The 21,399-nt window shown below is 42.0% G+C and overlaps 1 long non-coding RNA gene across 2 annotated transcripts in view; it reads left to right on the top strand.

Annotated features, from left to right (window-relative positions):
* LOC137016396 (uncharacterized) overlaps positions 1-21,399 on the top strand; it is a 144,894-nt gene that overhangs the window by 60,180 nt on the left and 63,315 nt on the right. For both annotated transcript variants that reach the window (XR_010894158.1, XR_010894157.1), the window contains exon 2: positions 15,491-15,555. This is a non-coding gene — a long non-coding RNA (uncharacterized lncRNA). The remainder of the gene's footprint in view (positions 1-15,490; positions 15,556-21,399) is intronic.

The following is a 21,399-nucleotide window of genomic DNA, read 5'->3' as shown; positions in this document are numbered from 1 at the left end:
GAGGGATTCACATGTCATAAATGCAGGGAAATAGTCAATGCATCCAATCTTTGATCAAGGATAGTAAGAATGCAAAGGCTCTAGATACTGTTTTGGATGAGACTAGCTTAGTAAACTCATACATTGTTCGGTTGTAAAGCCCATGCAGCAGGGCAACTGGGTGACTGTGAGACGGCATAGTCGCGGGGCAAAACACCACTGTTTTGTTCTGCTTAGTACTTCAAACAGGTTCTCCCCACTCAGTGACGCACCCACTGAGAATCCTGTTGAAAGTGCCCTAGTTACTGGCAATTCTATTACATGGAATGTGAAAATAGAGACACCAGCCACCATAGTCACATGTTTTCTGGGAGCCAGAGCACCTGACATCATCAGTCAGAGATCACTAAAATTAATATTAAAGAGGTGTGTGAACTCGCAAGTACGATGCTAGACACTTGCTCTGGCCCGCCTGTTCACGGGAGTGATGAGATACTTAGCAGACTGTCCTCACTCAATGGCTGGCTGTCCACAGAAAAAGGGTTCATAGACAATTGGAAATGTTTTTGGGGCAGACCTGACCTGTTGAAAAGAGATGGTATCCATCCCTCCTGGGATGGTGCCGCTCTTTTCTCTAGTAATATGGCATATAGTCCTAGGGCTGAAACATGACAAACTGGGACCCAGGTCAGGAAGCAGACAGACTGGCTAAACCGACCATCTGCTAGTGGTCTTACGTCACAGAAGTCAGATAAATCCCAACACATACAGACTCTTTCATCTAGATATCATCACACAGAGACTGTGTCTGTTCCCTGAACCCATTTATTGGTAAAAATTTAATTCATGTTCAAAAAATAAAAATACAGATATAATACAGATGAACAAATGATAAAGCTTGGTTTGCTGAATATTAGATCCTTTTCTTCAAAAGCACTTATTGTAAATGATATGCTCACAGATTATAAACTAGATGTACAGTGTTTGACAGAAACCTGGCTAAAACCAGATGATTACATTACTTTAAATTGAGTCCACCCCTCAAGATTACTGTTATAAACACGATCCTAGTCTGAAAGGCAAAGGGTGTTGCTGTAATTTATAGTAATATCTTCAGTATTACTAAGAAGTTTTTCAAATATAATTCCTTTGAAGTGATGGTGCTTTATGTAACGTTATGTATTGTACGTGATAAATCCCATTTGACATTTGTGCTGGCTACTGTATACAGGCCACCAGGTCACCATACACACTTTATCAAAGAATTTGCAGATTTTCTATCAGAGTTAGTACTGGCCGCAGATAAAGTCCTAACTGTTGGTGATTTTAATATTCATGTAGATAATGAAAAAGACAAATTGGGATTGGCATTAAAGAAGATTAAGGAAAATAGTCCAACACTGTGGTACAACGAGAACTTTTGGGCCCTTTAAAGGGAAAGTTCACCCAAAAATGAAAATTTGATGTTTATCTGCTTACCCCCAGGGCATCCAAGATCTAGGTGACTTTGTTTCTTCGGTAGAACAAAAATGATGATTTTTAAACTGCATGTCAATAGCGACACTATCTATAAGAGTCAAAAAACATGCACAGAGAAATCCAAATTAAACCCTGCGGCTCGTGATGACACATTGATGTCCTAAGACACGAAACGATCGGTTTGTGCAAGAAACCGAACAGTATTTATATAATTTTTTACCTCTAAAACATTGGTAACACTTTATAATAACTGCACACTATGAAGCATTAGTTAAGCATTAGTTAATAGTTAATTAATCACTTATAAAGCATTAATATACATTAGTAAGTAGTTTATAAATACAGCTATAATTGCTTTATTCTTGATTTATAAGCATATCTATAATGTGTTTAATAATTGTATTTTCATACTTTACTAATAATCAATTTATTATTTCTAAATTAAGTATTACATTATTTACAAACCAGTTATTTAGGAGTTGTCAGTAGTTCATTTAGTAAGTGTAAGTAAATGATTAATAAACTATTTAAACATTCATTTATACATCTTATTATTTAGACACATAGTAATAGTTACTTAGTGTGTTAGTAAATGTTTTATTAACACATATTCCTACTGCAATTCATGATTAATTCAGGTAATTATAAAACATTTAGAAGTAGTCAGTTAACTATTTTTGTGAGCTCATCTAAAGTGAGGACTATTTATGCTTTGTAAAGCTTTTATAAATGAGATTTAAAGGTTCAGTGATCTTCTACACTGCTGTTCTCTAATTTTTAAAGTTAGTACTGAGGTAGTTTTGACACTAGGAATATGTTAATAAAGCATTTATTAACACACTGAGTAACTAATACTATATGTATAAATAATAAGATGCATAAATGTACATTTAAATATTTTATTAATCATTTACTTACACTTCCTAAATGATCTTATGAACCACTGACAACTCCTAAATTACTGGTTTGTGAATAATGTAATACATAATTTAAAAATGATAAATTGATCATTAATAAATTATGAAAATACAATTATTAAACACATTATAGATATGCTTATAAATCAAGAACAAAGCATTTATAGCTGTATTCATAAATGGCTTACTAATGTCTATTAATGTTTTATAAATGATGAATTAACTATTTACTAATGCTTAACTAATGCTTCATAGCGTGAGTTATTCTAAAGTGTTACCAAAACATTACTATGTCCAACTGCCCTGCACATCTGGCTAGTGAGGTCTGGACGTGCTCTGACAACGGAAGTGATGTCTCGCACTCATTGTATAAGCGCGAGAGATCACTTCCGTCATCAGAACGTGTTTTCTGACCTTACTAACTGGATGCTGAACGCAGTTGGACATAGTGTTTTAGAGGTAAAAAAATTATATAAATACTGTTCAGTTTCTCACACAAACTGATTGTTTCATGTCTTAGGACATCAATGTGTCATCACAAGTCGCAGGGTTTAATTTGGATTTGTCTGTGCATGTTTTTTTTTACTCTTATAGATAGTGTTGCCATTGACATGCATTATATGGCTGACAGACTGCAACGGTTGGAGTTAAAAATCATCATTTGTGTTCTACTGAGAAACAAAGTCATCTACATCTTGGATGCCCTGGGGGTAAGCAGATAAACATCAACTTTTCATTTTTGGGTGAACTATCCCTTTAAGAGAGCATCCAGAAAAATGGAGTGCAGCTGGAAGAAAACAAAACTAGAGTTTTTTTTCTCATTTTGTGGAAGAAAAGCATGTTTGTGTACAGAAAGGCCTTAAAAACTGCAAGATCTGCTTATTTTTCAACTCTCTTAAAAGAAAACCAACACAACCCTAGGTATTTATTTTATACAGTGGCAAAATTAACGAGAAATAAAGCTTCAACTTTTGACCTTACAAACAGCACAGCAGTAATGACTTTATTAACTTCTTAGAGATAATATTAGAGAGAAAATTATAACCATGCAACCATCTACTACAGTATCGCATCAGACATTGTAATAGTGTCCCTAAGGGAAAAAATTGTAGTGTCCCTGAGAAAAAAATCAATTCATTCATTGCTATAGGAGAGGAACAATTTTCTAAACTCGTTAAATCATCAAAATCAACAACATGTATATTAGACCCTACACCAACTAAATTATTGAAAGAGATGCTTACAGAGGTCATAGATCTTCTATTTAATATCATTAATTAATCTTTGTCACTAGGATACATACCAAAAACTTTTAAGCTGCTTCTCTGCTATTAGGCTGAACATGGAATCCTCCAAAATTAGTCACATTAACAGCTCACACAAACACTCTTGCACCAAGGACTTATGTCCCTGCTATTAACACAATATAAACACAAATAAAATAAAGAAGCAAAGCATTATCCTTACAGACTCAAACAACTTCTCAAACACCACACTCCTACCTATTCAGGGTCACAACACTGAAAGGAAAGGGAAAAGAGACTTAATTACGCATACCACCCGACTTTGGGCTATTTATAGGGGAAAACCAAATACATATGCCCCGCCCTATACTCCATTTCTATCAACTTACATTGTTAGACTTACATTATCCTACATATTTCCAACAATGTTTAAATCCAGAGAAATCAGCTATTTTAACCAGTGTAAGGTCATTGCGTCGCCTGTCAATGATTTCATCTACCCTTTATTTCTGTAGAAATCATGGAAACACCAAAGACACTTTTATATGTTATGCGTTTTATTAGACAGGTGAGCAACTGTTTAGATACTTTCTCAATAGAAAACTAATCATTGTTATATAGTTCAACATGGTTAGTCTTATTGTTCGAATCTATTCTTTTCTTGATTTACCACAAGTTTGTACTATGCCTCGGACAATGCTATTCTGTCAAGTGGCTAACAAAGCATAATCAGGAAGAGCTTTATTTGTAGTATCAGTAATACAGAATTTTCTCCACCGTACAATATATTTTAAAATGAATTGCATGTCATTTAGCAACACAAGTCATCCAGCTTTTATTAATATGATATTCTAATATTGAGCTTATTACTGCAGTGTGCAACAAGTGTCTCATTCCAGTCATCGAGCGAACTCAGAGTAACATCATAACATAATCTTCAACACACTCAAACGTATATTAGTATGATTATATTGACTAGGTAAAACAACCCTTTTTATTAATACAAATGATATATCTTTTTTTTCTGTTTACTTCTCATCTATATGTTTATGCTGTGTTTTGGGGAATATGAAGTATTTTTTACCTGTTTACTGCAAAATTCCTCAACTACAGCATGCACATGAAATATTACATTTTTATGTAAAAGAAAAAGAAAAATCCAGTTGTTTCTGGATATTGATCTAGGTGTTAGAGGAAGAATTCTGAAAAAAAAGAAAAAAAAAACCTACATCCAGCAGAGGTCCTGTCACAGACACGTCAGGCTCTACACTCACGCAATCACAACACACTCCCTCTCCTGAGTATTAACTAGCCACACCTGGCACGCATCAACACTCATCACCACAGCAGCATATAAGACACTTCAGAACATTCAGTCACTGTCCGGTCTCGTTAACGCATACCTACCTGTTATGCTTACCTCAAGGACTCTGCTAACTTCTACTTACCTGTATCCAGCGTTCCATGTGATTCCTAGTGTCTCCTTGTCTTCCATTACCCCTTTTCCACCAAGGCAGTTTGAGTGCTGGTTCGGAGCCAGAGCCTAGTTTCAAATCAGTTCTTTGTCTTTCGACACACAAAGCACCAGTTCAGAAACAGGAAAAGTGGTTCGTAAGTAGCACCAAAACATTGCTGGGCTAGAAGTAAGAACCGCTTGCATCAGGAGCTAGGGGCGGGGTTACCGTTGACCAACAAGAAAATTGTGACCGCCATTTTTTAAATAGCAGCTAATCGAGCTAATAGCAGCTTGATAGTAATCTCCGTCTATATATAAATAACGGCGAGCTGTGTTTGGATGCCTATGTAGGTTCGCAAAGCCATGAGCATCAACAGTAGTGAAACATCCGCGATTGTTGATAGAAGGCTTGTTCGAGATGCATCGGAGCAACACGGACCGATTCGGCGGGTGCCGCAGACCCGCGGGAGCGTTTGTAGAGCATACAACTCCTTGTGCTTTTGGATCGTTCTTGTGAAGCTTTGATGTCATGTGCCGATCGCTATGCGAGAAGCCGATTCATCTCAAACAAGCTTGGTGTGTTTGTGTTTGGTACTGCAGCGCTAGCTTTGCTGTGAAATATGTGACGTATACAGTGACGCAAGACCTGGCTCTGTGCTGCTCTCTAGCCTGTGGAAAGGCAAACCAGTTCTTAGAAGGCTCGTCAGTTGAACTAACTCCGAACTGGCACTGGCACTAGCACTAGCTCTGAACTAGCTCCTGGTTCGTGCTGGTGGAAAGGGGGTATGTCAGTGTCATCGTGTCTCGTCTGCTCCATGCCTGCCTGCTTCCACAATCCCTGGAAAAGATAGAGATCCAGTATCATCGTCAGTCATGAACTTAACCTGCTTCCACTCACCTGCACTCTGCCAACATTCTCTGGTTGTTCAATAAATTGTATATTAACTTTACCTGTGTCTCCGTCCCCTTCAGTACGTAACAGGCCCATAGAGATGCATCTGTATGTAATTTCCTCCATACACAATTGTAACGAGGTCAGTAAATATGGGAAGGAGGCGGGAACTGGCGAACGTTTAAACAAAGTTTAATTCCAAAATAAACAAAGAACAAAACGAAAGTAATGCCGGCAGACCCTCGCGGACGTAACACAGACCCCAGCAGACCCACACAAACATAACAAAACATAAAATAAAGTCCAGGCCTGGTCCTCTCTCGTCCTTCACGGTAGTCGCTCCTCCTTTTATGCTCCCGGAGCTCCTCCGTGAGGGACTCAAGGCCGGTGCGCCTCCCAGGTGAAGCTCATTAACACTCGCGCCACCGGCCTCGCGCCGTTCCCTCACGGCTCTCGCCCGCCCTGGTCGCCACATACCCCCATCGCCTCTCGCAGGCCGGGGGGTACTCCCGAGACTGCGCTCTACTCCCCCCCGGGGCCCGTCTCGGCGGCTGCAGCACCTGGGGGTAAGGACAGACGAGACGAGAGAAAGAAGACTGAAGCAAGGGGAGCAACAGGACGAGAGAGGGGAGAGAGGAAAAAGAAAGAGGAAAAAAAAATTCTGGGTCTGGTTCCCAGACACACTGCCGCTCGGTCCTCAGCCTGCCGAGAGGCTTTTCCTCGCGGTGCCACATGTGATGGCACTGGACGCTTGGTGGACGGCCCGATCCTCGACCGCCTCCTGGCGGCCGGCGATGGCTCCTCCAGCTGAGGGCAGCCGGCAGCGAGTCCCCCGTCCCCTGCTCCTCCCCTTCATGGCGGACGGCAGCAGGCTCCGGCCCACGGCGGATGGCGGCGACTCCTCCGCTCCCTCCTGACCTGGACGGCAGCCACCCCACCTCGTCCCAGGACCACGGCATCCGGGTCTCCGTCCCACCTTTCACTATGCTCCAGCACCACCGCCTCGGGCAGCCTCTCGCGGTCTTCACTCCCGAACTCCGCAGCACCGCGATCCCCCTCAGCAGCGAGGGCTCTCCGACAGCATGTCCCTCCTTCCTCCCGGGTTTCGGCACCAATGTAACGAGGTCAGTAAATATGGGAAGAAGGAGGCGGGAACTGGCGAACGTTCAAACAAAGTTTAATTCCAAAATAAACAAAGAACAAAACGAAAGTAATGCCGGCAGACCCTCGCGGACGCCTGCCGGCCACACAAACATAACAAAACATAAAATAAAGTCCAGGCCTGGTCCTCTCTCATCCTTCACGGTAGTCGCTCCTCCTTTTATGCTCCCGGAGCTCCTCCGTGAGGGACTCAAGGCCGGTGCGCCTCCCAGGTGAAGCTCATTAACACTCGCGCCACCGGCCTCGCGCCGTTCCCTCACGGCTCTCGCCCGCCCTGGTCGAATAAAAAAAATCGGCTTGGTCCAAAGATGATCTGAGCTAATTTTCGTAAGAATTGGGCAAAAGATTTTAATCTGTGAAATATCTTCTTTTATTTGTGTACACACAGAGTAAAAACAAAATGTTATGCTTTTTGCAAAATAAAGAAAACAAACATGATGCGCGAGTCTCTCTCTGAACAAAATCTAATCTGATAGTTCTCAGAAAATGAACTGTAACTTAGTGAATACTAATCACAAAACAATGAGACTTATGTCTAAAGAAATGTTGAAATGTCAAAGGTTTTAAATCATGTAAGTCAAATCGAAAACAAAAATTCTCTGTTCATGTAATCTGTATGAAAAGAGAGACATGTCAGACGTCCGTGAGTCAGCTCATTATCCGCTAATGCGGCCACGCCCACGGAGCGAGCGCTATTCAGACGCAAATTCTGAGGCCATACATGTATACATCGTTGCAATCGTGTATTTTTTATCTTCAAAAGTGTCTATCTGCATGTTATAGCAATGGTTATAGCGATCTCTGTAAGCCTCTGTTAGTTCCTGAATTTGTCACATGGTATGCCTGTTCTTCAGTCATTTGTGGACTAAATGTGCACAGAGCACCCTCCGGCTGCAAGTATGAATTCAAAACACAGTTTCCAGCGCTCATAGTGATGACAATAAATATTGAATAAATATTACTCCTCTGTATAGAAAATTGACATAAACATATGAGAATCCATCAATATTTCTCCAAATGTGCATGCTTTTAAGTTAAAAGCCCTGATGGATGTTGTTTTGTCAAAGGTAACTACTCTGTTTTTCATATTCATAACTCCTGACGCATAGGCTAACAAAATACGGTCACTATTAGAGTAAAACAGAGGTCAAAATGTGAAGCTGGAGTCTTGGATCTTTTTAATGATGTATAGTTTGTCAACTGCACATTAACATCAAGGCAATATAATATAACAAATATAGTAGCCTACATGAAATGCCATAGAGGTCATTTAAAATTTTAAATGACCTCTATGGCATTTCATGTAGGCTACTATATTTGTTTCAGTAGTTACCTTTGACAAAACAACATCCATCAGGGCTTTTAGCTTAAAAGCATGCACATTTGGAGAAATATTGACGGATTCTCATATGTTTATGTCAAATTTTAATGTATATTAAAATAGAAAACCATTATTTGGTTAGAAACTTGAGACTTCTTTTAAAAACATTATAATAGTAATGCATCCAATCTTTTGACTGGTACTGTAATTTATACTATAATAGGCCTATACAAAATTTTCTTCACATTTGCAATAATACATGCATGCATGAGATTACAAAAATCATGTTTTTCTGTCAAGAGTAGACATTATATTTACGATGATACAATAGCTGATATGATCCTGTTTTCAGCATGTTCACAGAGGGTTTTTTCACATAACCTACCTGACTGAAAGGGCTCATTATGCGGGTCATTGTGCAGGTCATTATGAAGGTGTGAATCACAGCATTATTCATGAAGATTCACCCTTCCACGCATACTTTTTCTTGACAAAAAATGTCTTACAAAATTTAAATCAATATATTGTATATTTTATATGAATGAGTAGGCAGGGTAATTTTTACATCATTTTAAGCAAAAATTCTAGTCTACAATCTCCAATACCCAGAAGTCATAATATATAGTATTAGTTTTGTGGCCTTATTTCAGTGACTTAAGTTTTTTGTTTTTTTCAGTAACCATGCATAAACATTATTCCTTCAAAAATACAAACATGTACATACATGTTGCTCACAAATTATGGTAGCCAAGTTTGTGCTGAATACAGTGTAATGACACTTTTGCTATTAATGTTTATGAACAACTGAAAAAAAGCACAAATGTCAGGGCATGTCAAAACTTCTCCAGGGCCCCAAAAATCCTCAGACCCTAGAGGGTTAATGTGATCAACATAAAGAAAGGAATTGGGTGAACTAAATTGAATTTTTCTAGAACAAAGGGTTCAAAAGTTAGAACCTTTAGAAAAGTTAATATTTTAACTGGTGATGGTGCTATAGAGTTGGTCCTAGAGACTCCAAAATTGGTCAAATCACTATTCATTATCATTTCTATGATTGTGCCAAATTTCATAATTTTCTCATATTCCATTCATAGGGCAGCCATAGACTCCCATTCAAGAAGAAAAATAACAGTGCGGAAAACGTCTTGGTTACGTATGTATCCCTCGTTCCATGAAGGAGGAAACAGAGATGTTTCTTCCCTCACCATGGGTATAAATTAGCAGAAGGTGCAAGCGCATATCAGGTTTTTGCTGAGGAGCCGAGCCGAAGTTGGCAACCTGGCACCCCAGCAGTTACATATGTAACTGAGACATTCCCTTTCATTCGGTCACTCTCAATGTCTCATCAAAGAGAACCGACAAATTGGGATCCCTACCAAAGCGCCACAGATGCTGACACCTTCCAGTGCCCTGTGTAAGACAGCTGGGCCCACTTGTAGTTGGACAGCACTTATGCACAGAAATGAACACTGCCCACTTCAATTAATTTTGATAACACTGGGAAACGTACCCTTCCATAGGAAAGGAACGCTGCGGAAGCCACATCCTGCAAGAGGTCTAGTGGAGTATACACATATTGATTAAGGCTGTAGGGCAATCTGCATACGGAGGTCTCTGAGTGGCTTTCACCCAGTTTGGGAGGATGCGCACAGCAGAGGGAAAGACAAGGGGCTTCAGTTCAGGAGATTACAGTGGACAATACACATATGGGATCCCCTCAGGGTCGCACACATATGGACACCCAGCCTAGAACTGGTTCTCAAGGATACGTCAGATGTAGGCCTGGCACGAGATGCTCCACCACGTCCGGCTGTTGAAGGGTGATCAGAGGACTCAACAGGGTCTGTCTCATAGGGACAGAATAAGCGCATGTATTAGCGCAGCAAGCTGACACTTAGCCGGGGCCTCTCCATGTCTCTGAACGGTTGAGATGAGAACACAGGAGGAGACCAGCTCAACACGAAGGCTATCAGTGGTGGAAAGAGTACTGAAAATTTGTACTTAAGTACAAGTACTGTTACATTGCTGAAATAATACTCAATTACAAGTAAGAGTACTGGTGTCAAAAAAGTACTCAAATAAAAGTACAAATTACTCTTCTCAAAAACTACTCAAAATACTAAAATTACAAATTACTTTTTAGTCTGCGATATTTAATGAATTATCAAAATCTAAGTAGATCTAAGTAAAAAATAGCTACTTTAAACAAAGCACTTTCACCATTATAGACAAAGTGCATGAATTAGTTGTCACAATACTGGAATTTCTAACTTCAATACAATACCTTGAAAAGATCAATATTCAGTATCATTTTAAACCAATGGAAAACCACCACATACTGTACACTGTAGATATTTTAATATCTAACTTTTTTGTCCATCCATTTTGTTAATGCAATCATTATTTTAAAGCTTCAAAAAGCAAATTTACAAAAAAAAGACAAGTAAACAGTCAGTAATAAAATAAGAACAAAAAAATGACCTAAATTCAGTTGAGGTATTCAAAATATGAAAACACTGAATTTTTATATGCTGTGTATCTTAAAGGGTTAGTTCACCAAAAAAGGAAGATTCTGTCATTAATTTCTCACCCTCATGTTGTTGCACACCATAAGACCTTCGTTCATCTTCAGAACTCAAATTAAGATATTTTTGATGAAATCTGAAAGCTTTCTGACCCTCCATAGACAGCAACATTATTACCACATTCAAGGTCCAGTGAAGACATTGTTAAGATAGTCCACGTGACTACAGTGATTCAAGCAGTGAGGACGTTATGAAGCGACAAGAATACTTTTTGTGCAGAAAAAAAAAAATTAAATAAATAATGACTTTATTCAACAATTTCTTCTCTGACACTGTTGACGTAGTAAACACAGTGCAGCACTTCTAGGTTCTACCTCAGAACATCGACTCATTATTGGCCCGATTCTGCGTCAGCATCACACGCATGCGTCGTGGTGCTCACATGAACAGCATCAGAGAGTGAGACGGAGAGAAGAAATTGTTGAATAAAGTTATTTTTGTTTTTTGCACAGAAAAATTATTCTCTTCACTTCATAATCTTAAGGTGTTCAATGGGCTATTTTAACGATGGCCTTGAAAGATGCAATTATTTTGCAGTCTGCGGTCAGAAAGATGGTCAGGCATGGAGGTCTATTCTCAATGATAACTTTTGACAACGTTTAATTTAAGAGCATGTTGAATGCTACGTTCTCTCAGGGGAACAAGGGCTGCCTCCATAACTTTTGTGAAGACACAAGGTGACAGGGACAGCCCGACCCTTGAACGCAAAGCGTAGGAATGGCCTGTGTTGAGGGAGAATTGAGACATGAAAGTACGCATCCTTCAGGTCGAACACTGCAAACCAATCTTGGGGATGGATGCATTCGAAAATGCGCTTCTGCATCAGCAATTTGAACGGTAGATTGAGTAAGGCTTGGTTCAAAACTCGCAGGTACAGTGAAGTAAGGGTTGTAGAACTCTCTCTTTATCTTTATCTGTCTTTGTCTTTATCGGCTGGAGGGAATGGCTCTACTGCGTCCTTCGCCAGTAAGACAGCGATCTCTGCTCGCAAGACATGGGCATCAGCGGCCTTGACTGAAGTGAACTGGATGCCCCAGAACTTGGAGGGACGCCAGGCGAACTGAATAGCATAGCCGAGCCTTATGGTCCAAATGAGCCAGCGAGACAGACTAGGGAGCGGTAGCCAGGCTCAGAGAGACTAAACAAGCGGGAACAAAGGGGGACCACAAGCATACCCGCGGTAGAGCAGTGAGGTGGAATGCAGGGACCCACCCATGGGGGCTCTCTCTCTCTTACTTGGTTCCGCAGGTGGGCAGAGGGTGCATGAGAAGGCTGGGTTGCATCCTTGAGCCACTCACTGCTGCCCACTGGTGACAGAGGATGCATATGGAGGACGAGAGTGGTCTGGTTCTGCATCGTCCACTGCTGTCCGTGTCCTCTTGGGACCCAGAGAGGAAGGAAACTGCTCTTTTTTGACAATGTGTTTACCAACATCAGCACCAAAAGAAAAGGACAAGATTTTCCACTCAGACCTCCTCCAGGGGAAGGAGTGGTGCTGTCACCATCTCCCGAAGAGCAGTCCCATCTATCTCTGTGTCGCCCGTCTCAGGGCCTCTTGCCTTTACACTTGCTTGCTGGTTTGGCAGGGGCCTGTATGGGCGGGGCGCCCTGCCCGTGCATGGCTCCTCTACGCTGCACAGATGCTGCGCTGTGACCTTCGTCGCTCGAATCAAGAGGTCTGTTGCAGTACAGAGTTCCTGGAGAAATTCCAGATCATGATCACCCTTTTGCAGGTCCTTTAGCGCATTGGCCTGACCTGCAGTAAACATATGCAGGGCACAGGCGGCCTCTTTGTAAGCCTTGCTGGTTAGACCTGACAAGTACTTACAGGCCCTAGAGGGGAGACATGGTTCCCCCCGTGAAGTGGAGTTAGGAGAACCATGGGGATACACTTGTATCCCTTGACCGCCCCGCCATCAAGGGTGGTGAGAGTGGAGGAGACCTTAGGTCCGTTTCTGGCAGTAAAAGGTGCTGTCCAAGACCTAGTGAGCTCCTCATGCACCTCTAGAAAAAGACCAGTGCGGTCTGCCCAGAGAAACCAATCGTCCAACCGAGAGGGCTTGGGACATGGTGGAATGTTCCACTCGAGCCCGATGCTCTCGGCAGCCTGGGAAAGCATAGCCATCATCTCTGGGTCTGACTCGGGTAATGCTACCACAACCGAAGGGGGCAGCACAGCGGAATCATCATCCCCGGAGAGAGAGGGCTCACCCTTCGATGCAGCGATCGACATCTGATTGTCTGGCAGAGCGCCGAAGGATACAGCTGGTGCAGACTTCGAAGGTGGCCCAGACTGTTCCTCAGGCAGCTCTACTGGCTTCGAAGCAGAGGAGTGAGTGGGCCTAGGGGGTTGGTTCCCAAAAGAACCGGACCTCATTGTAACCCTCAGGTCACCCAAGCTACTGCCCGAAGTAGCACCTCTTGGAGGGTTAGATTGGGGCAGAGGCGAGGGGGCTCCAATACTTTTGAGAGTCTAGACAGCAACTCAGCGATGGTCATCTTCCTGCAGTGGGTACATGACTCATCCATGAAAGCTGATGTAGGACCCATAAATACCCATGTACATCCATAAATGTGATGTAGCGGTCATGACCATCACCTGATGCCAGGAAACGACCGCATACAGAAGCTCATGGGCGGAATGTCATCTTTAGAGAGATGCAAACTCTCACCTGTGTTGCTATTTTAGAGAACTTGCTCTCTTTCTCAGTGCTTAAGCATGTAGGGAGATGGCCGCTGCAACACAGGCAGGGAAAAAGTGCAATCCTGCTGTGCTCTCTCACTCTCTCTTTGAAGCCACCCCTCTTACCAGCTGTGAGAACAGCTTTTTTCGCACTCTCACACAGCGCACCGTTCACCAGCTGTGAGAACAGCTCTTTTGTTACTCTCGCGGCAAAACGAAAGTAAAAACAAAAAAATGTCAGAGAGAGGCTCAGCCGTGCTGCAGTGCTCTGTCGCCAACACTGACAAGAAAGATACTTCTTCTCTGCAGACAAACTTGAAATAGAAACACTCTTTTAAGTAGAAACACTCAGGACGAACGAAAGCTCAGCTCCGAAGTGAAAAGCTGATATGCGCTTGCACCTGCTGCTAATTTACACCCGTGCCGTGGGACAGCGCAGCTGATGCAAATATCGCATACCAATGTGCACGGGCTCATTTTAGTTACACTCGAAGTAGATTGGTCTCTTTAGCAAGATCCCAATTCATCCATTCTCTCCGACAAGATGCCGGAGAGCGTCTTGGCCCCTAAATATATATTATTTGTGAACTAATGTTCAGCTTTTCCTTTTAATAGTCAACTTATTTTCAGCTGTCATAAAGCTTGTACACATTGGTCACAGACATGAAGATGTACCATTAATTTCCCCAAACTGATTGCTCACTAAAAACCCCCACAGCCATAATGTTTTCAGGCCATTTAAAGTTTGAATTTGACGTTGACATAAAGCGGTGAAATGGCCGAGTTGTTTACTTGCTTTTAAATTAGTCTTCCCATTCCCATCATTACCTACTTACTTTATAAAAACAAGTGACACTTTTTAATGTCACATTTTGTAATATTTGTGCTGTTTTTTGTAATATCGATTATTTTTTTCAGTTTTTTTTTTTTGAGGAGGCACTGCCTCCCTTGCCTCCTAGTGAGTTTACCCAAAAATAAAAATTCTGTCATTAATTACTCACCCTCATGTCGTTCCAAACCAGTAAGCCCTGACACATTGCATAGAAGAGAAGAAATTGTTGAATAAAATAATTATTTTTGTTTGTTTTTTATGCACAAAAAGTATTCTCGTCACTTCATAACATCACGGTTGAACCACTGTAGTCACATGGGCTATTTTAATGATATCTTTACTATCTTTCTGGGCCTTGAAAGTGGTAATTGTGTTGCAGTCTATCGAGGGCCAGAAAGCTCTCAGATTTTATCAAAATATCTTAATTTGTGTTCCGAAGATGAACAAAGGTCTTATGGGTTTGTAACGACATAAGTAATTAATGACAGAAATTTCATTTTTGGGTGAACTAACACTTTAAAGCAGAAGCTCTGTTCTTTCTTTTGATATATTGAATGTTTACATATTCATACAACAAAATATTCTGGGGGTCACGGAAGTTTTGTGAAAATGCTGGTGCTGTCTGCCAAGTTTTTTTATTTATTTTTTTAGAAAATGCTGATGGGGAAAGAGTTAAATGTATAACCATTGATTACATGCTTGTAGAATCCTGGTGATTTTCTTCATAATTTAGTCTGAGTTAAGGGAAGAAAAGAAAGAGGCTTTTAAACTGCATTTAATTGCTTGTCATCTGGGTTAGTATGGTGTTGATCCAACTGATACACAACTTTTATCCAAAAATGCAGGGCATTGATTCATACAGGAGTAATATTGAGTTTCTTTCATTTGTGTAGTCTTTAATGTATTTTTTTGTTGTCTGTTTGTTTTTCATGTTACTAAAGCTGAAATATCTTCAGTATGCAATATTCTGCTCTTCTATTCATCTCATCTATATCAGCAGCAGTTGGTGAGTTATTACTCTCATTGATAAATTTATCTTTTAGCATTTCTCATGTGTTTACAAAAAATCTTGAAATCAATCACAGTTACTTTTTTAGAAAAAAAGTAAAAAAAAAAAAAAAAAAAGAAGATTATTAGATTAAATGAAGACTAATTCTGCCATTATTAAACCTGTTATTATGGTATTTAAATTATACATGTTATGTATATATAAAATGTGCGTGACTTGGCATGGTAACAGTTTATAATAATGTTAACTATAAATATAGTTAATGATGAACTAAACAATTACAAAACATTACTATAGATTCATAAATGATTAACAAGTGATATGCTAACATTTTATGAATGTTTGTTAAATCAGTTATAAGCCAATTATAAGTTATTTGTTAATGATAAGTGAATCATTTACAAAACATAACTATACATTCATAAATGATTAATAAGTGGTATGCTAACAATTTACAAATGTGTTTTAAGTTATGTTAAAAAAATAATAAATTAAATAATCAAACAAATCATTAGTATATGGTTATTAAGTTATTAGTTGTTATACAAGTAATGATGAGGAGCTTATGTGGATCCATGTGCAAAGTGTTTATTGAATCAGCAGCATAGAAAAACAGCAGGGTCAATAACCAGGGTAAACAGTCCAAATGAGGCAAACAAATCCAAAACAATTATCTCAATAAACAATGGTTAATCATGAACAAATGATGAAGAAACCATTAGTAAATAAACATTTATAAAAGACTTAGAGTCAGGGGCTTCCAGTGGGTTATGTTTAGTCCTTTCACACATCAACACAGACTTGGTATAATTTGGACTGGTTTTACTTGCCACCAAAGCTCACATGCAGGTGCACAGCAGTTAAATCTCCATTTATCTCCATTCCAGAGAAGACACCTCTCTATACCCTCCTCATTCAGCACTTACATTGCAGTACAAACTCCAACACCAGTTAGAGATGATGTGCAAAAGAATTAATAAATCATTTGCAAAACTTCCTGCATACATTTAAGTGTAAACTATCATTTGTAAATGTGTTACACATCATTTGTAGAACTTTATTACCTGTTAAAAATGATGTGTATGTATATTCAAGTTTTTTACAAATCTTTCTGCATACCCTGATGTCAAGTGTAAACTATTCATCACACTTAACCCTTAAATGCATACCTCGGGTCTTTAGTGACCCGGGACATCATTCACTACCCTCCTCCTCGTTCATTTTTTAAAGTTGGACATCAACCTTCGTGGTATTCCTCAATCAATTTATTATAAAGAATATAACAAGAAAAAAATCATAAAATTATAAAAAAAAGCCTATTTTTGCATTCATTTTTTGTAAAAATTGTATAGGGTCGCTAACGACCCGAGGTGTGTATGAGTGTACGTATATTTTTTCTGCACAACAATAATTGAATCTTAGATGACGGAAAAAGTACAATTCACCTTTATTCCACAAGGTGGCAATGTCTGATACACAATGCTGAAGTGACGACTCAAGACAGAAAACAAAATAATAAAACAAACATACAGAGCAGAGCAGAGCAAGTACTGAACGCAATCAAATATGACTGTAACTGTTACTGGATGGATCTGGTGAAGCTGTTAGCGATCAAAATATTGATTTTGAAGATGTTGAAAATTATATAGTTTTGAGAATACATTTGAGATCACGAATGGGCTCATATTCGTGACCTCAAACATAAAACTAGCCCATTATTTGCTGAATTTACTGGGAAATGAGCTCTGATGAGGACAGTGATGATGGCATAAAACATCTGCTCAAATGGAGCCCTTTCAAGCTCCAAAAGGTAACAAAATATACTTTCTTTTATTCTTCTGTAATTGTTACTCTAATATCGGAAGGATCTCTACCTGTTGCGATAATATAAAACTCCTCTGTGTTAGATATTGATCCGGGTTGATAAAGACCCGAATATGTAAGAATGATTGGCAAAACAGCCATGCATTTAAGGGTTAAGTATGTAAAGTGTCTGTCTAGCATATGTACATTTGCATAAAAATAAATAGTAACACTTTAGTTTAAGGGTCCAGAATAATACATTAGTTAAGCATTAATTAATAATTAACTTGTTCACATTTAATGAACTGTAAAATGCACATAAATTGCCTGGAGATGATGGCTGTGCTTCTAGTACGAACCAACAATATGTACGTGGTCTCCTACATAAATTGTTAGTGGGGCCTGAGGTTGTGCCCTCTGTGCAGACTGGTGCATCAAGGATTTCTGTGGTCCCAGGGCAAGTTGCCCTCACTCAGAGCAATGTATATCCCTGGGGACCAAAATTTGGGAGCAGACATCCTTTCAAGGCAGGGGCTGAGGCCCGGGGGATGAAGATTCTACCCAGATCTGTTGCCGTCACAAGAGATGATCCACTTTTGGCTCTGGTTCTCCCTTATGCATCCAGCTCTGCGGGGCCGAAAACCATAGTGCAGACTTAACTGAGGTTTTCTCTGTATACATTTTTCCCCAATTTCTCTGCTCACATGAGTTCTAGAGAGAGGAGGGCTGACCCTTGAGGGGATCAATTCCTGGATACAGGTCTCTCAGCTGAGGTTGTGGAGCTCCCCCCACAAGGAATCTTTATACCATAAGCCAAAGTCCACTTTTGTTGTTAGTTAGACCCAGTTAACTACCCAGTGTCTTCAGTGCTGGAGTTCTTTCAAGATCGTCTCTCTGCTGGTCTTCCCCCATCCACACTTAAAGTTTGTGTGTAAGCCTTTGTAACCTTTGTTGTAAGGTTTTATAGCCTGGACCTGCTGGCTATGCCAGGGTCTTGAGTGATCTCGTCCTGAGTTGTGCCTGTACAGTTTCACACCAGGACAGGCATTTGTCAATATGGCATAGTAGGCATCTCATTCCCCAAAGTGTCATCATCGATGCAGCATCTCGTTCCCTTCTCAGGGAACAAGGGTTACAATCGTAACCTGAGATATTTTTGAGTATTTGAGAATACTCTTGCACCACTCGCATGCAAGCGTGCATCCAAGAGCACCAGGACCAGTCACTTCCCAACATGCTCCTCTGCCGATCCGAACCCGTCAGCACTCCACAACCAGCCCAAGAACCCATGGATGTTGAAAACTCACGTCTATCTTCGGAAGAGCGCCGCCATCGGCTGACCCTGAATCTCTGTCTGTACTGTGGAGGCCCTGGGCATGTGATTGCAGCATGCCCCACACGACCATCTCGACCCATGGTGAGTGCCATCATTCCTGCTTCTCATAAAATTAAACCACTCACCACTGTCGTCAATCTTACTGCCGCTACTGTTTCCCTTTCAGTGGTCGCGCTCCTCGACTCAGGGTCAGCCGGCAACTTCGTCTCCGGCGCCCTCTGCCGGCAGCTACGTCTCAAGACCTCTCCGTCTTCGACGATCTACATGATCAACTCAATAACTGGCAAACCCCTGAGTCGTAAGCGCGTCCGCACCATGGCAGGACCTGTAACACTCCAAGTTGGTTTACTACATCAAGAGGAAATACATCTGCTGGTTCTGGAGGATTCCACTGCTGACGTGGTTCTAGGGCACCCCTGGTTGGAGCAGCACAACCCAACCATCTCCTGGAAGACGGGTGAAATCCTGGAGTGGGGCGACACCTGTTTCTCTCGCTGTCTGGCTGAACTTCCTGTTCCATCATCTCCTCCGCCTGATCTCTCTCTCTCTGCGCCACTTCCATCGAGAGTCCAGTGGAACAACGATCCATCGACATCCCCAAGTGTTACACCCCCTTCAGCGATGTCTTCTGCCCGCAACGGGCTTCCAAGCTGCCTCCACACCGGCCATGGATTACATCAAGGAAGCCCTCGCCCAAGGTTACATCAGGCCGTCTACTTCCCCTGCTGCTTCCAGCTTCTTCTTCGTGGCTAAAAAGGACGGAGGCTTGCGGCCATGTATCGACTATTGCTCACTCAACAAGATCACAGTAAAATTCAGATATCCCCTTCCTCTCGTCCCAGCGGCCCTGGAACATCTCCGTAGTACCACTGTGTTTACGAAGCTGGACCTCCGCAGCGCGTATAACCTCATCCGTATACGGGAGGGGGACGAGTGGAAGACCGCCTTCAAAACCCCTACTGGCCACTACGAATACCTAGTGATGCCGTATGGCCTGGTCAACGCCCCCTCCGTATTCCAGGACTTCATACATGAGGTGCTCCGGGAGTTTCTCCATCGCTTCGTCCTAGTGTACATCGACGACATTCTCATATACTCCCGGAGCCAGGCCGAACATCGCCAACACGTTGCGGAGGTCCTCACCCGTCAGCAATTCAACCTGTTCCTCAAGGCAGAGAAGTGCTCCTTCCATCAACCTTCCGTCTCATTCCTTGGGTACAACATAGACCACAGTGGCATCCGGATGGACGAGAGGAAGGTGGAATCCATCACCAAATTGCCAGAACCCACTACCATCATAGAAATTACAACGCTTCCTCGGATTCTCCAACTTCTACAGACGGTTCATCATAAGGTTATAGTTCCATCACCCATCCACTTACCAGCCTGCTCCGTGATAAGCCCAAGTCTCTGTCCTGGAACTCGGCAACCACCAACGCATTCAACCATCTTAAAGAAGCCTTCACCACCCCTCCCTTGCTCGTCCATCCTGATTCAGAGAAACAGTTCATCGTTGAAGTGGACGCCTCGACCACTGGAGTGGGAGCGGTGTTGTCGCAGCAGCAGGGGACGCCAAGTAGACTCCATCCATGCGCCTTCTTCTCCCGCAAGCTCAGCCCGGCGGAAGTCAACTACTCCATCGGTGACAGGAACTTCTTGCTGTTAAGCTTGCCTTGGAAGAGTGGAGGCATTGGCTGGAGGGAGCCAAACATGCGTTCCTGGTGCTAACAGATCACAAAAACCTCGAATATCTTCGGTCAGCGAAAAGACTAAACCCTAGACAAGCTCGCTGGGCCATGTTCTTCTCCCGATTCAATTATACCATCTCCTTACCGTCCAGGTACCAAAAATGTCGAAGCTGATGCTCTCTCTCATCTCCATGCCCCTGAGGAAAAGACAGAAGAACCTGAACCTATCATTCCTAGCTCTTTCATCGTGAGTCCTATTACCTGGTCAGAGGAGACCATTCCCTCCTCCAATGCCTCCACGAACCTGGAGACCGCCGAAATACTATTCGACCAAGTGTTCCGGTATTTCGGAATACCAGAAGATATAGTCTCTCACAGAGGACCTCAGTTCATATCCAGAGTGTGGAGATCATTTCACTCCCTCCTAGGTGTGGCCATCAGCCTGACTTCCGGATACCATCCACAGTCGAAAGGGCAGACGGAAAGGAAGGTGCAGGAGATTGGCCGCTTCCTCCGTACCTTCTGTCATGACCACCAGGACTCTTGGAACCAGTTCCTGGGTTGGGCCGAGTACGCCCAAAACTCTCTCCGGCAGTCGACTACAGGACTCACACAATTCCAGTGCGTACTCGGCTACCAACCCCCACTGTTCCCCTGGACCGGGGAACCCTCCAACGTTCCGGCAGTGGATTACTGGTTCCAAGAGAGCGAGAGGGTCTGGGACTCAGCACACCATTAGCTGCTACGAGCCCTGCGCAGACGCAGGATGACAGCCGACCTTCGACGCTCCAACACTCCGGTCTTCCAGCCTGGTCAGATGGTTTGGCTGTCCACCCGGGATGTCAGACTGCATCTGCCCTGCAGAAAGCTGAGTCCCAGGTTCATTGGCCCATTCCCCATCGTCAAGCAGGTCAACCCAGTCACCTACCAACTCCAACTGCCACAGGGATATCGCATTCACCCCACTTTCCACGTGTCACTGCTTAAAGCTCACCATCCTTCTGTTCTTCCCAC

This window comes from Chanodichthys erythropterus, unplaced genomic scaffold, assembly GCF_024489055.1.
Source record: "Chanodichthys erythropterus isolate Z2021 unplaced genomic scaffold, ASM2448905v1 ctg001380_np12, whole genome shotgun sequence".
Classification (NCBI taxonomy): domain Eukaryota; kingdom Metazoa; phylum Chordata; class Actinopteri; order Cypriniformes; family Xenocyprididae; genus Chanodichthys; species Chanodichthys erythropterus.
Note: the sequence above shows the minus strand (reverse complement) of the source record. Positions and strands in the feature narration are given on the sequence as shown.